General features: G+C 43.2%; 1 long non-coding RNA gene across 1 annotated transcript; it reads right to left on the bottom strand.

The window, feature by feature from the left end:
• Positions 1-3,873: 3,873 nt before the first annotated feature.
• LOC125439580 lies at positions 3,874-11,146 on the bottom strand. The gene is made up of 3 exons (XR_007245557.1): positions 11,044-11,146; positions 6,811-7,029; positions 3,874-4,333 (listed from the first exon to the last, which is right to left on the bottom strand). It is a non-coding gene; the product is annotated as an uncharacterized LOC125439580 (long non-coding RNA).
• Positions 11,147-15,348: the final 4,202 nt, after the last annotated feature.

Below are 15,348 nucleotides of genomic sequence, written 5' to 3'. Positions count from 1 at the left end.
GAAAGGGTCTTGGTTCTCCAGAATTCTTAGCCTTTCCTCCTTAGCATTCTGGTTCCTACTGCCCCTTCTTCACGTTCCTCCTTTTCCTTCTATGTCCTGTGCACTCCCCTGCTCAAGCTTCTGTGCTGCTTTTAATGTTTTATTTTCCTATAATTATTCTTTTACCATGCCTTTCCATTTCCATCTTTTCAATATTTGAAAAGCTTTTTAAAAAATACCACTAAAATGCTTATACATTATGTTGTTTCTTATCTCGGTCATTGTGGTAGTCTTTTCATGACCTTCCTTTACCATGAGTTCATCCTCTTGATTCTGTTATAAATGCGGCTACACATCTTATTTTCTGCATGCATTGCTCTGACCTTGTTACCTCTTTGTTCTGAGAACTTCACAGGCTTCCTCTTATTTCACATATTGCATTTACATTTTTCCCTCTCATCTTCAAATGACTTCATTCATTTGTGCTTCCTAACGATTCCAGCGATAATTTTTTTTCTCCATTCTCTTTAATCTTTGGTGATTATCAAACAGCTTCGTGGCTTATTTATCCAGTCTGTCTCTGATTGATTTTTTAAAAATTGCTAATCTTGTTTACTGAGCTTGTAAATTCCTTAACCATTCTATTCTCTCTCCTACCTTACAACCAATAAAGAAAAAAATTAATGGCCGCGATGGGTCCATTTTAGAAATGAACTCAGGCCATTTACTGATTCCACAAAGAAGAAGAAGAAGGAGGAGGAGGAGGAGGAGGAGGAGGAGGAGGAGGAGGAGGAGGAGGAGGAGAAGAAGAAGAAGAAGAAGAAGAAAGACGAAGACGAGGAGGAGGAGGAGGAGGAGGAGGAGGAGTTTGGATTTATATTCCCCCCTTTCTCTCCAGCAGGAGACTCAAAGGGGCTTACAATCTCCTTGCCCTTCCCCCCTCACAGCAAACACCCTGTGAGGTAGGTGGGGCTGAGAGAGCTCCAAGAAGCTGTGACTAGCCCAAGGTCACCCAGCTGGCGTGTGTGGGAGTGTACAGGCTAATCTGAATTCCCCAGATAAGCCTCCACAGCTCAGGCGGCAGAGCTGGGAATCAAACCCGGTTCCTCCAAATTAGATACACGAGCTCTTAACCTCCTACGCCACTGCTGCTGATCCTATTGGGCCTACAGTGTAACAAGACCAGCCAACCTTGTTTTCGGCTCTTGAAGATCACCTGGTCCTGCTGCAGAGCTCTCACTGCACATGGCCAAATTCTTCTCTAAAATGGCATCATGGCCAAAGATAAGAGCCGTGGCAGCCAAAACATCTGGTTTGTCTTTTAGAGTGCAAGCCCTCAAGCAGCACCAAAATTTCCAAAGCACAAATAGTTAAGTACAACAATAGTGGTAAGACTTCAATAGAAAAATGAACAAGAATACAGAGCAAAGCTGTAGAACAAGCCTCAGGACTCCAAAAGTAGCCAAGTACCACCACCCACAATACTAGCATTGTTCTCATAAGACACCACAGAAGATTAGGAGCAAGGTGATAATATTTGTGTTTGACTTTCCTTCCACCGAACTTAAAGCAGCTCAACAAGGATTCCAGATGGTGTCCTTTTGGGTATAGCCCAAATCCACGCAAGCTTAGCATTAGGAAGCCTGTTGCATCCTGTACTCAGAGCCAGAGTTCTCAGTTTTCATGCCCCATTTCTCAAAAGATAAGGGACCTTTACAGAGGTTGCCATGTCCAGGAGGCCTGGAAAATAAGCAAAAACTAGCATCCACAACATTTTTATTTGTTATTTGTTTCTTAAGCAGCGCTTCCCAAGATCAGCCACCAATGAATCACACAAAATCATCTTGGTGCCGCTGGTAAAACAACAAACCTAGGAATATTCTTGCAAGTCAACTGTAATACAGATGACAAATAACTAAAGAACAGCAAACCCCAAAATAGTCACTGGGGAACTTTACATATAGTCCCATTATATACTGACAAAAATGTAGCCAGTTTAATGAGAGTAATCACTCTGTCAAATCTACATAGAGCCAAATGAATATGTATGTTGCTAGCAATCTTTAATACGTTCTCCAGACAGCCCAACAGGGGTCTGATGGAGGACCTGGTAACAGGATAATACATTCTGCAATAGGAATGCACAAAGAAACACTAATTACTAAGCAGTATGTCCTCAGGAAAAAAACCCTCCTAATCACATGTCCCATGTGAGGAACGATTGGGCTAAAATGACTGTTATTCCAGTTATTTAAAGTACTATTCACTTCCTGTATTTAATGTAAAAAACATCCAAAAAAAAGGTGGGGAGGAAGGAAAATATAGAATGAAAAATAGTTTTACTGGAATTCCTTGTGTTTTATGAACCAGTAAATCTTAATTTTGTTGCACAACTCCTTTGTGGAATTAACAATATTTAAATATCACAATGCTGAAAATAAATGTATGTGTTTAAACATAAATTATAATGGAGAGTGCATCTCTAATTCATCTAAAGAAACAAACGTGCATTGGGTCAATTTTCAGCATTGCTACTGGAAGCAGAACCCCTTATTTTTCTGAACTATCCTTTCATCTGTTTTGATTGTCAAATGTATTGCAAACATAGAAAAACAAAGTGAAGAAAGAAACGTGCCTTTAAGTGCCCTTATATCAGTGGTGGCGAACCTTTGGCACAGGTGCCAGAGGTGGCACTCAGAGCCCTCTCTGTGGGCACGCACAAACCGAGTGCCCCCCCCCCCACATCTAGGCTTGGGAAGCTTTCTGCACCCCTTAACTCAGTCAGAGCCAAAAAATCTATATAGTGTCTCATCCAGGACATACCCTGAATTCCTATATTTTATTTATTTGACATTCTTTTGTGCTGGCTCCTATAACTGTTGCTGCTCTGCCAGCCAAAACTGTACAGTTTCTTCCTCTCCATTTGCACAGAGCTGACCATTCTGCATTTCATTCTCAGGGACAGTTCCTCGTCATGCAGAGTCATCCCTCTATTGCCTTACCTCAGGAGGGACCTCAGCACAGTTTAATGTCACAGAGTCCACCACCCATTTTCTCCAGGGAAACTGTTCTCTGTTGTCTAGAGATCAGTTGCAATTCCAGGAGATCTCCAGGCTCTACCTGGAGGCTGGCAACCATACATCTTTTCCTGAAGCAAAGAACTATCTCCCAGCATGAACAATAGGCCCAAACCATAGGCTTGTCAATGAAGTTGATGACATTTTGAGTTCATTTGCCCAGGGGAGGGGGGCAAATGAGTTTCCCTAATTGTTCCTTGTTAATTGTTCTTTCCAGGATAGCTGTCTCTTCACTGCACTACACAAGACTGCGTGCGGTCCTGCAAAACAAAACATTAATGTATTTAGAAAATATGTGAATTACATTATCACCCAAAGTACCCAGCATTTAAAGCCATAAAACCCCTTTACACTATAGTGTTTTTGTAAAAAACAACAACAACCTTACAAACAATTTAAACAAGAATCCAAAGCCAACAGCCAACCCAACAAAAACCAGACCAGTAGCCAAAATATGCAGTTTGTAAGAGCTGTCTTTGTCTGTGTATATAACAACATTTTGAGCTGGTAGCAGAAGATACACAAAGCAGAGAGATAAACACTTTTTCTGTGGGACAGGGAGCACAGTAAAGGGAATGCTAACAAGGAATGCCATTGGATTCTTTGCTATTTCAAAACATAGATGTCGTTGTTTCTCTTTAAAAGGGAGGGGGCTCACCCAAAATTTCCTATGTGAGCAAGAATGAAATCTGGGGCATACTTTTTCAACAGGACCAAACAAATTGACACAAAACTTTGTGGAGGCTTTTGAGCTCACCAGAGTTCTTCATCAGGCTGGCTGTTGCAAAATTTTGTTAAAGAAGGGTAGAAGGCAGGTTTCTGAGGCCACGATCCTCTTGCTAGCACCCTCTGAGAGATGCAGGCAGGCAGTCAGCCTTACTGTATTGCTGCAGTGGAGAGTTACAGTGTGGTCTTGGGAAAGCTGCATTTGATCAGTGCTCCTTCTGTTATTTTGGGCATCTCCACATTGGCTGTTTCTTCATAGCCAGAGCAGCTATAGTGCTATTGGAAAAGTCACTTCCATTCCCCCAAATTGAGTGTTTGTACATAGCAGCTTAAGAGCTTTAAGAATACCCTAAAGGTGCAATGGGGGGGGGGCAACTATTGGAGACAGCAATTATTTACTTTAACAACAATTTATCTCAGCAGGAGAATCACACCACTGAACATTAGTGCCGCATTTTTTCAAGTCCAACTTTTTTCTTTTTTCTTTTTTTGCATTCCACTTCATTTTACACAGGCAGGAAGTCTCCATATGGCGAAGCAGATGAGGGTCCCTGCAAGCAATCCCATAAATACCAAATTAAATATTTTTTCAAAAACAACAGACTCGTAATTTGTCTGGTTCTTAATGCTTCAAGAGCCTCACAATGTTTCTCAACTGGTTCAGTTGCTTCTCAGCATAGAATGAGATTCGTTCTAGCTTTCCCTCTCCCTACTGTGCTTTATTAACATGAAGGTTTTTCTGTCTCCCTCCTCCTCCTCCCCCCTTTCTCTCCCTTTCTAGAAGACAAAACATAAACAACAGTTTCAGTTAATATGGCTGTAAGTTGCAGCATTTATAAAACTTGAAATGCTGAAGACAGGGGAAAGAACTTTGGAGGGAAAGCAATACGGTGTGCAAGATAAAACACATGACGGGTCTGCTGTCTTGGCAACATCTACAGGAAAGCTAATTCTGCTCTGCAATAAGGCTGCCAACTCCAGATTGGGAGACACCTGTAGATGTGTGGGGGGGGGGGGAACCCTGGAGAGTGTGATGGCACAAGGTGGACCTTAACAGAATATAATGCCATAGATTCCACCTGTCAAAGCATCTGTTTTCTCCAAGGGTATTGATCTCTGTAGTCTGGAGATCATTCTGGGAGTTCTCCAGGTCCCACCCTCTGCAAACATTCTTGGTCTCTTTCCAGCAGGTAGGAATAGCTATTCTGTGACTGGTGGGGTGACCCTGAAAGCCCCATGCAGCAGCTGGGCACTTCGCCTGGCCCAATCAAGGGAAAGTGCCTCTACCGGAAGGGGAGGCTGAAAAGACAGCAACTGGGAAGCAGGTAGGTCTGCTGGAGTTGTGGGAATAGGCATAAGCATAACTGAAGACACGGTGAAGGCATGGGAGTAGAAGGTAGCCCCGAAGGATGGTGAAGACCTTCAGAAAACAAGCTGGTCATTGAGAGGCTGGAGTTGATAGAGACAGGAAGGAGCTAGGAACTCTGAAAGGGGATAATTGGGGAAATGGAAGTCTTAAAGGGATAGACCAGAATTTGCCAGGACTGAGGGGAGAAGCACTAACCTGGGAAACTATGTGCCAGTGACAGGAGTTTGGAACATTACAGAGGGCAGAGTTCAACTATGAGGGAATGGGCTTGGGGAGGTACGGGAAGGAGATGTCAGTATAAACAGAGAGGGCTCTTTGCTAAAGAAGGGAACAGAGGCATGGAAGAGCTGTTGTAACAGACAGTTGGGAGGGAGAATTGCTGGTGCATAACTGGAACTGAGTGGCCAATGACCAACCAGGGAGGGTTACTTGGCATAGCTCACAGGGGACCCTGGTCTGGGGTCACATCAAAAATGGGCCAACACAGTGCTGTCAGTGGCAGTGCTGAGGAGTGTAATGAGAATGTAATTAGAATGAAGGAACACTTGAGAAAGTCTCAGCAAAAGTCAGTTGGACAAGTTAGGGAAAGTCCCTGAGGTTAGTTGATTGCTCCAAGTAGTTGAAATATAGATAAAATGCCTTCACAAAATGGCAAGAATGTCATTTTTTTAAAAAAAAAAACTAACCCCATACATCTCAGTTTCCTGCACTGCCCTTTAAAATACTCCCAGCTGCTCTGATTGGCTTTCCCAATTTTCCACTAACTTTCACACAATATTTCTGGCCTATTGAAGTAGCTTAGTTGGGTTGTCTTCTGTGCCCAAGGTCACCCGCTCCAGTTTCCAGCGTAGTTATATGTATTAGTCCACCCATCTAACCATCCACCCTTATCAGACCTGGTACAAATTTATCCTCCAAAATGCCCCTGCAAAGTAGAGGAGTACCCATAATAACCCATAATTTACAGTTCAGGAAATGAGGCAACTGGAAGTCACAAATGAGATCTACATGCAGACAGATAATGGGCCGGTATCTCTAGAGGCACTGTCAGATTCCTTTACTACAAAACTACTCATCTTTTTGCCCTTTGAATACAATCGGAAAATGGTCAAATTATAGCTTTTACTTTGCTTTCCTCCTAGGAAGATACAGTCATCATTAAGGGCAAGTAAAGTCCAGCCATAGTTGTTAAGTGCCCATTAAATCTAACACACAAGAAACCTTGAAAAGTTCAATTCATATGTATGTCCAAAGAAAGATCACTTTTTCAAAACCTAATAAATGAAACACCGAATCAGTCTATGTTTGGTCCAGTTTTGTTTACTTGTGTTATGTAAGATAATTTTAGGTCATCCTTCCCTTTTCTTTCACACAAGAATACTCATCCTTGCAAGTCAAAAGAATGTGTAGACTCCAAAAATAAGAGGGGAAAGCCACATAATAACTTTTAGTGGGACCAACCATGGTAACAATAAAAAATATGCAAGCTTTTAGTTTGTAATATTGATTGAGCATACTTCCCCCCACACACACACACACACACATACACTCACTTCCTTTGCATGAAATGCTCAAGCTGGGTGGGGGGAATGTTGTACATCCCATTTAACACCTTAAGCGGGAACACATGTATATCCTGATAGAGAGTAAAACTGATACCTTTGCAGCTTCGAGTCTCAACTGCTTCTTCAAAATGTCTTTCTCCTGTCACATAGACAACCTTAGGCCATTTCGACACAGGTTATTTTGCCCTGGGTTGGAGGGATGGTGTTGTGAGCAGGTTTTCTTCCTACTTCTCTGCAATATTGTGCATTCATGTGGTTTCTCTAGCGGTTTCCTGAGTTTTGCACCGATCTTTCCCCAATCTGCTTCGAAGTTCTGGGGGAAATCATAGATAATCCTGAATGGTTGTCATGTGCATTTTCCCACCCACATGGGTAGCCACTTTCCCTAGCCCTGTTCCCACTGGAGGCATTTCCTTCCCCCCATCACAGAGGAACTTTGGGGAGTTTTTTTTTTTTAAATTAACAACTGAATAGCGCTGTGTTGGGTTTTCCGAGTTTCCACTTTTCATTTTTAAAAAGTCTGTCTCTAGCCCCTTTCATTGTGGAGATATAAGGGGAAAGAAAATATCCCTACAACGAAAGGGGCTGGAAACAAGTTGTGCAAAATTTCCAACAATTTGCAGAGATTGTTGTGACTTTATCATGCTACTCGATTGTCAGTAGTTTAAAAAAAACCTGAAAGAGACTTGTTGGTGGGGAAGGCGAGGGCCATTGCGTGGAGCGTGGAGCAGCGAATCTGTGGGAGGAGCTGCCATGTGAAAGACTCTTGTCATGTACCCACGGTCACATCAGCAAGAAGAAAGCTACAGAATCCTGTCCTCATGAGGAAAACAATTGGCTGTTAACTTACCTGTGATTGTATATTACATGTGCCACAAATTTTGCTGGTTGCTAATGATCTGTTTTTGTTTGTTTAATTCAAAGGTTTTAATTTAGAGAAAACAAACTAGTTCTGTGGGAAATGGCCTTGCTGGATTTTCTTGCCTCAGCATGTGTTTTTTTTTAATCACTTGAAGCATATCAATCAAGTATGCGGGTTTAGTCCTCAGCTTTGGCTGCCCCCTCCCACACTCCTCTTTACTTTTTCATCTCATAAATGATCTGCCAAGAAAAATGATCAGAAAGTGATTCTTTGAAATATTGTGTCTGAACACTAGGAAAAGTGTCTCACTGCAAAGGTGACAGAACGGCTGACATGAAATGAAGCAATATTGTTATTTTGCAGGGCTTCGGCAATATCCCCATCATTGTCATTTCTATTCTGGGAGCTGGGAAGCCAATAACTATAAGAGATAATTCGTCTCTGCCACTGATGCCCTCTCTTGAATGATGCTATAAAATTTGCTTTATTTTACTCATGATACTTGAACTGGAAGGTGAGAAGAGAGTTGAACAAAAATCATTTTCATATATGATTAGTTCTCAACATGGGCCATGTCTCACATTTCTTTTCCAGAAAAAACCACACCACTTTACTTAGCCAATGGCCTCAAAGGCAGCAATATTTGACATTTGTCAATTGCTCTAACACACAATGTTTATTTGCATATAACAATAAGGATTTATTCCCTTTGGGAAATCATAAAGATTTGTCAGCTCTGCTACAACTCTCAGCACGCAATAAAACTGCACATTCTAAAATCTGATTTGGTGGCATCTAAAGAACAATCTACATACTTCTTCTAAACAAGAGGTATTCTAATTTGCCTTATTTGGAACTTCAGTAGACAAACATCCAAAATCCTGTTCCCAGCCGCAAATTCAGACAGAACAAAAGCATTCAATTACTTCTCTTTAGGAAAAAAAAATCCATATGCAATCTTAAAAAGGTCAAAAGAAATTCAACACAATCATATTTTATCCCCATCTTGAGGTGACAGCTATCATCTTAACAAGTCACATTATTTGGCCTTTTTCCCAAGATAACACATTATTTATTATCTGCCAACAAAACTAATGTAGCAGAATCACTCCCAAACCTGTGTATGGAGAGCATTTCTACGATCAGTGCCATATTTAGATGCTCTAGGCCAGTGATTCCCAACCAGGGTTCCGTGGTACCCTGGGGTGCTGTGAGCATGTCCCAGGGGTACCGTGGCAATGCTGCTGGCCTCCCTCACTTTTGCAGTGTCTCCCACCGGCACCAGAAAGGTTATGGAGCTGGCCCAGGGGGCAGGGCCTGCCACAAGGTCACCAGCCACTTCCCACCCATCCCCACCCCCACCCCCGTGCTTCCCTTCACTCTGGGAGGGGAAGGTGAAGGGGTGGCAAGCAGGGGAACTGGAAGGGGAAGGTGGGGGGGATGGCAGGGGTACCATGAGATATGAAGAGTGAGGTCAAGGGTACCGTGACATCGAAAAGGTTGGAAAACACTGCTCTAGGCAAACATTTTCAAGACCGAGTGCCCAACTGCAACTCAAAATCCACTTATTTATCGTGAAGTGCCAACACGGCAATTTAACTTGAATACTGAGCCTAAGTTGAGGCCCAATGCTTCACTCTAAGATGTGCACCCCAGGAGTAAGCTTCATGCAGTCAAGCCTGCCCAGCAGCCCAGCCCAGCCTAGATGTGTGTGTGTGGGGGGGTGATTTTCTGCCTCCCCACCTGACAAACTCTGTGCCCGCGTACCCACAGAGAGGGCTCTGAGTGCCACCTCTGGCACGCGTGCCATAGGTTAGCCACCAGGGGCTATTACCTCCCAATCCACCCCTCTCAAAACTAGAGGAAGATGGGGTCCACAAAATGGGGTCCACTTTAGTGAAGTCCTGGAAGGACAAAATTAATACAAAAATCAATACTAGTATCAAGTTATCACTTAAGACAGTATTATTTGGTAATGGAGTGCAAAGAAAATTACTGAAGGATTGTTTAGAGACTACAATGCACTATGACAGCATATGTGAGAAAGGCCTATGATGTGTCAAAAATATTATACTCATTGACTAGAAGGCCCCTAGATCTTGAAGCCCTAGGTTTTAGCCTGCCAAACCTACAGGTAAATCCATTTTATTTACGGTCATCATTTATTAGATCATCATTTATTAGATCATCATTTATTAGGTCCCTTCTATCTTTTACCAGTGATAACTGCTAGGAGGAAAAGCCACATGTAAAATGAACCCACAATTCCTACTTTGTGAAAATCTTTTTCTAGCTGGATGAAAAAACATCTCTCAGCAAAACAGCGGCTACTGAGGGAACCGAGTCTATTAAAGAGAAATAAGATGCTGCGCACTGTCAGAGTGGCGAGACATTCTTCAGTATAATTCGATTATTAAATGTCTCTTGAACACCCACAGATTTCCAATGATACAAATGTGTTTTCTTCGCAGAAGTGACTCATGCGAAATGTTGAATATTAAAGCCCTAGTTCTCAGTTTTAGTGATGAATATTCTATCTAAGGATACTAAATTCTTTTCCGACATGTATAACATGGGAGTGCTCTGTAAGCTCCGAGTTTAAAAATGTGCAACATGTAAACCTGAATGCATTTGTTTATTTGTACGCCTGATAGAATCCAAAGAAAATAAAGCTGTGCAGAGCAACTCAAGCCAGACACTTGCATGCCCTAAGGACTAGTCACTTGCCTTGATTGATAAAAATAAAAACAGCGATTGTAGCTGAACCCCCAAATAAGGACACAAAAAACATGGATTGAGTTAATTAATCTAATTATTAATGCCTGATCAACAACAAAAAAGCAAGTTTGGAATATGCTGCCACAGGAGGTGGTGATGGCCACTAACCTGGATAGCTTTAAAAGGGGCTTGGACAGATTTATGGAGGAGAAGTCGATTTATGGCTACCAATCTTGATCCTCTTTGATCTGAGATTGCAAATTCCTTAACAGACCAGGTGCTCGGGAGCAGCAGCAGCAGAAGGCCATTGCTTTCACCTCCTGCATGTGAGCTCCCAAAGGCACCTGGTGGGCCACTGCGAGTAGCAGAGTGCTGGACTAGATGGACTCTGGTCTGATCCAGCTGGCTTGTTCTTATGTTCTTATGTTCTTAAGTTTAAAACAGTGTGAAATGTTGCTAACAAGCAGCCCAACATGGCTACCAGCATTTTAGGAAAATTCCCCCTGGTTCCAAACTTAGCCAGCATTCCCTCTGGCCTTGTGCATCGTGAGCTGTACACAAAATGGTGTTGAGAGATGTCAAATCTCACCTCCTTCCTCCCATATGCTGCTCCAGACCAGCATCTAAGGGCTCAGTTGAAGTCGCTCCACCAACCAGAGATTTTTCCATCCCAATACACCCAGCCACTCAAGGTAATAATAAGTAGCTTAGTAAAAGCCCCATTCTTAAATGGCTCAAGGTACTTACCAGTTAGAGTTACCTGCTCTAGCAACTTCACCATTCCTGAACAAGTTTTTGTTGCTGCCTAGCAGACCACTGCAGACACAGGACATTGTAGACTCACAAACCCTAACATCCTAAGACAGGAGTAGCTAAACTTGGTAAATGTAAGAGTCATATAGAATAAACTTCAGATGTTTGAGAGCCACAAGGCATGAACAAATATTATACACATGTTTTTATTGTAGCATGCATATTTTGTTACAAATCTTTTATACGAATATTAAGAAATACACATATGTACTAATAATTATTCTTGTATTTTTTATTAATATTAGATGAAATTGCCAAAAATAAAAACAAAAAGGGTAAAAACAGATATTGCTAATGCTAGTTATTGGCTACGACTGCTAGTAGAAATAGTGTGAGTCTCCATCTTTGCTAATGCAGCTGATATGTTGTACAAATTACAGGGGCTGCAGGGCCTTGGGCACTTCTAGCTAAGGCCCCTACGCCAAGCTCTTGCTGCCCCTTCCAGCCTCCCTGCCCTGTAGTAAAGGCAGCAGTGCAGCCAGGGACAAGGACCTGCAAAGCAGGAGACAGACTAGGAGAGGGGGACAGCCACTCCACCGGCCAGCATCCTCAGCTGTGATCCACACATTATGGACATGCAGCCCATGAGCCACAGTTTGGCCACCCCTGCCCTAGAATAATGCAAAGCAAAAACAAGAGGGACCCCATCTAAGCCAATCTGATGGGGCACCCAAACATTCCTGCATGGCCTCAAATGGCAGCCCACTAGTCCCAACTTATTTTTTTTTAAGAGGGAGCGGTTCAACCGGCAGCAAAAGTATGCAGCTGAGAGCAGATCCTGGCTCCTTTTGCATCTCATAGAAAGCATCAAGGCTTCTAATCTAACCCCTCTTCTGCAGTTTATTCAGATCTGCAGCCTAACTAGCCAGAAACCACATTCTCAATATCCTGTATCCCAAGCCTACAACTTTCGACACGTTTGTGGAATTACTGGATAAACAAAGCACCGCTTGTAAAAGGGTTTGGAAGACACACTGCTGAAGCATTTGAACATTGAACATTTCAATGCAATAAAATAGGCATATTGTTAGCACTTTGAAAAGCCATTTGAGAAAAAAATTGGAAGGGAGGATCATTTAGATAAAAATATAAGTGCTCCCAAATCAGCCAGATTGACTAAGGCACAAAGAGCAAAATTAGAATAGTTGATCTAAGGAGAGTATCTAAAATAAGCAACCAAGAACTGGGCTCCTTTAGCAGTTGAGCTTTAAACGGGTAGTAAATGAAGAATTCCAGTAATTTCAGTTGAAAGATATAAATCACGAATGATCAGCTTTCCACAGCTCCAATGGAGAAGAAGTGCCAACAATCTAGCGAGGTTTCAATGATAAAAGGCTATTTTCAGACTCAGAACTCTGCAAGAAACAACCTACAATTAGAGAAAGATAGCCCTCAAGACACCAGTTTCAAGCAGAATTGGAGGTCGCTTACGGTCAGAAACAGAACTGGTATTACTTTAGAAAATTTAAGGAGCCAGTCAGCAAACCTTCATCTTGCCAACATTCGGTTGTATGAGTGTTTTGAAACATTTGTGATTTAATGCTTGCCAGGTAAGAAAAGACCCAGCAATCTTGGATTTCAAAGACAGCCATAACTATTCTGTTGGCATAAAAATAAAAGCCAAACTTACAATGATGAAAAATTGTTGGTAGTTTGACAATTTAGACGATGATGGTCAATGTAGGGATCCCTGTAGCAATTCAAAGGACTATGCAGATTAAGAAATTCAAAAGATTATATATTTCTTATAATGCTTTAGGCAAAGCTCAAGGTGTCTCTTGAGGAGCTTTTGTGAGTCTGCTATGGAAGCTTGGCATGTTGCATAATATATTCAGTCCTGGATACCTGAGGGAGAGTGCATCCACCTATCTATTCCTGTCCAGGTGTTAAGATCAGTGGGTAAGACCTGCCTAGCCGTCCTACCCCCTTCAAAGGTGAAGAGGCTTTTTCTTCCCAAGGGAGGGAGCAGTCACTGGAGACAGGAGCCCACATCCCACCCCGGAGATGTGGCAGGATTGGCCAGAACTGATCATGACAGGTATAATGCCATAGAGTGCCACAGAGTCCACCCTCCAAAGTAGCCACTTTCTCCAGCAGAATTGACCTCTGTCATCAGGACACCAGTTGTAATTTCAGGTGATCTCAGCCCCCACCTGGACAATGGCAACCCAAGTTCCCAGGGGGGAAATGTCTGCTTTTGAAAGTGGAGTATGACATTATACCCTCCTGAGGTTTCTCCCCAGGCTCTATCCTGCAAATCTTCAGGTAGTTCCTAACTGAGTTGGAAATCCTTTCTGCTTCCTACCCAACAGCCTACCCAACAGCCTTTCTGCTTCCTACCCAACAGATCATCCTTTTCAGCCCCCCTGTCTTAAGCTTTCCCTCTCCATTCCCCCCACAGCCTCTATGTAGAAACACTATGGCCTAGTTGTCTGATGCCAACCACTGGGCCAGGTCCACTTGAAGGATAGGGAAACCTCAAGAACTCAAGCCTCAAGCCCCTCACTTTCCCATGTATCCCTCTCCCCATACTATTTCCTCTTTCCTTCCTTCTGTCAACCCCATATCTCCTCCTCTTTCTCCCAACAGTGTAATTCCAGGAATGGCTTGGGTCTGCCTGCATGGCTGGCTGGTTGTGCACAGCTTGGCTGCTTTCTCACTTGCTCTTCCAGCCATTCTGACCAAGCTTGATGACTAACTGGGTGGGTCCACAAGAGGAGTATACCTATAAAAATGCGGGGAAGGGGCATCCCCCACAGGACACTAGCAAGTGTGCCTGGGATGTCAGTCCCCTCTACCCCCTCCAGGTATACCACTGAAGACTGGCGGCATATTCTCCTGTATTTATTTGCCCTTAGACTCTCCATCTGCTTCCCAATTAGGCAATAACTAAGGCCAGTATTTCTAGAACTGTGCTACTCTGTTGCAACATTTTATGCTTTTGCTTTCCCCAGTGTTTCATTTTTCTTGCTTCCTATCTTGTTAGGGGATTTAAAATGTTGAGAACTTCTCTTTGTGTGTCTTATGCTTCTGAGGGATTTGTTCTAAAAAAGAATGCACTTAAGCAATAGACTGAAAGAGTTCCAAACAAGGATGTAGGTAAGGGGAGTTTCCTGGGTTTAAACCACGCCCCCATTACATGTCCAAAGCTCCGCCCCATTTGTGTTTTTAATTTTTAATTTTTTGCCCTGCAGGGGGTGCAATTTTTAGGCTAGCAGCACCAAAATTTCAGGGATTTTTGGGGAGACTCTTCTGATGATATCACTCAGGTTTGGTGAGGTTTGGTTCAGGGGGTCCAAAGTTATGGACTCCCAAAGGGAATTTTGCACTGGGCTCCATTTTCCCTAGCTATGCCTCTGCCCGGAGGGGACTGCTGGCTGACGGTTGGGAGCTCAGCCTGGGGAGGCGGGGCAGGCAGAGCAGGGGAGTGGAGTCTGCCGTCCCTTGGCTGCTTTTATAAGCACTGAGGCCAGGGAGGGGCTTGGGGAGGCGTGGCCATTCCCCAAGGGGTGGGTGGGGGTGTGGCCCTGCCCCCAAACCCACCCCATAAAAATCTATACCTATGGTTCCAAATGACTACCCCAGAACGTGTGCATGGTTCTAAATGTGTAAAGACCACTCTGCATCTAGAAGACCTGACACAGAAACCAGTTTCAGTAAAAACACTAGTTTGCCTACTGTTTGTCTCTAAGAATAAGCTTAAGAGTTTCTACCACCATTAAATGGTTCAGAAAGACATCACTGCAATGTCCTCATGAAAGGCAGAGACATTAGGATGGAATAAAAATTAAGCACAGCAATAACTGTTCTTTCCCTTATGAAAAATAGATGCTGAAAATACTGTACAATTGGTAGCATTTCTCCCATCTGCCACTGAACATTCCTCTTCCACCTACGCAGAAGTGGCATAGGAGGTTAAGAGCTTGTGTATCTAATCTGGAGGAACTGGGTTTGATTCCCAGCTCTGCTGCCTGAGCTGTGGAGGCTTATCTGGGGAATTCAGATTAGCCTGTGCACTCCCACGCATGCCAGCTGGGTGACATTGGGCTAGTCACAGCTTCTTGGAGCTCTCTCAGCCCCACCTACCTCACAGGGTGTTTGTTGTGAGGGGGAAGGGCAAGGAGATTGTAAGCCCCTTTGAGTCTCCTGCAGGAGAGAAAGGGGGGATATAAATCCAAACTACTACTACTACTACTACTACTACTACTACTCTTCTTCCTCTTCTTCCTCTTCTTCCTC

This window comes from Sphaerodactylus townsendi, linkage group LG10 (assembly GCF_021028975.2).
Source record: "Sphaerodactylus townsendi isolate TG3544 linkage group LG10, MPM_Stown_v2.3, whole genome shotgun sequence".
In the NCBI taxonomy this organism is placed as follows: domain Eukaryota; kingdom Metazoa; phylum Chordata; class Lepidosauria; order Squamata; family Sphaerodactylidae; genus Sphaerodactylus; species Sphaerodactylus townsendi.
The sequence above is the reverse complement of the archived record's forward strand: the minus strand, read 5'-3'. Positions and strand labels throughout refer to the sequence as shown.